Here is a 1,349-nt window from a genome sequence, read left to right on the forward strand (position 1 = left end):
ACACATCTAGTGTCTTCATAATCCAGTGAAATTGGACATTGTAAATCGGCCTTTGACATTTCTTGGAGAACTTCAGGACAGTTACTAGCCCACTTTCTCAATTGGAATCCACCATTTCCCAACAAACTAATCAATTCTTATTTTAAATTAAGTGTTTCTTCCACTGACTGAGCTCCGGTAACAATGTCATCTACGTATACGTTAGTTTGTAAAACTTTAGAAGCATTTGGAAATTCATTGGAATAGATGTTTGATAATTCAATTAGCGTTCGTAAAGCTAAGAACGGAGCAGATGCTACTCCATATGTTACAGTGTTCAACTCCTTCTCGAGTGTCCTCCTTCTCGAAGAGTTGCATGTTAATTTAAACAATTACAATAACAAACTTTTAAATGACACAACAGAACTTAATAATACCCGCCAATTTTTAAAATTCATTTAATATTAACCTCTCCCCTCCACAGCCTTTTTGCTTTTCCGGCGCAAGACTTTTCCCCAAATTTTATGTCCTTCAGTCCACCTCAAGTTTCTTCACGTCGGGGATGGACTCGTAAGAATAAAACTTTAATTTTCACGATAATTTTTATAAATTTTTGTAAGTCATGCAACTCTTAATTTAATTAATTTTTTCAAATTTAGTAAATAAACTTTCCCCTTTCAGATTTCAAACAATTCAATTAATTTCAATTTCTTAAAAACCAGTTTTTTTTTAACGATGAAGAGTAAGTGGCCTTCTCGATTCCTTTAACATAACACGTGTCTCTATCTTGTTTTAGAATATTTGTAACCAACTAACTTGCCCTTAAGGCCTTTAAAAAACTTGTTAACGCCTTTTGTCTCGTCCAATCACCTACAAAATTTCACCACGTTGTCAGATGTTCAATTTTGTGCTCCATAAGTAATTGACGGTAACTAAACAAATTAAAAAATATGTATAACAAATTTCTTGCTTCAATTTTATGTTTTTTAGTCGTGCCTGATGAAGAGATTTTGAATCTCGAAACATGTTGCACTGATCTTATATTAAGAATAAATAATTTTTCATCGATCCCAAGGAGTTTTTATTTATCACTTACAACCCACGATGAACATTGAATCAACTATCACCAAACTTCAACTCATATTTCTGTATGGGATCATCAAGAGAGAATCGCCATAAAATATTTTGAAAGATTTGATCATGAGGTGATACCAAAATCTGGCGATACATTTGCTTGATGTCACAAATGAAAGCGTATTTAAATAATCTGAAATTAATTAAAATGTGTATAATATTTTGTTGCAGTTAAATGATTAAATGATAAATTTGCTTCGCAAATATAACAGTATGACGCAAACATCTGCATACAC

At 32.2% G+C, this 1,349-nt stretch overlaps 1 long non-coding RNA gene across 2 annotated transcripts; it reads left to right on the forward strand.

The window, feature by feature from the left end:
- Positions 1–530: 530 nt before the first annotated feature.
- On the forward strand, positions 531–1,072 carry LOC111429007 (uncharacterized). Of its 2 annotated transcripts, none has more exons than XR_002708141.2 (4): positions 531–549; positions 661–721; positions 776–907; positions 970–1,072. It is a non-coding gene; the product is annotated as an uncharacterized lncRNA (long non-coding RNA). The 2 variants fall into 2 exon arrangements; XR_011640630.1 differs by lacking the exon at positions 531–549 and adding an exon at positions 576–594.
- The last annotated feature ends 277 nt before the right edge of the window (positions 1,073–1,349 follow it).

The sequence above is a fragment of the Onthophagus taurus genome, chromosome 6 (genome assembly GCF_036711975.1).
Source record: "Onthophagus taurus isolate NC chromosome 6, IU_Otau_3.0, whole genome shotgun sequence".
Taxonomy (NCBI): domain Eukaryota; kingdom Metazoa; phylum Arthropoda; class Insecta; order Coleoptera; family Scarabaeidae; genus Onthophagus; species Onthophagus taurus.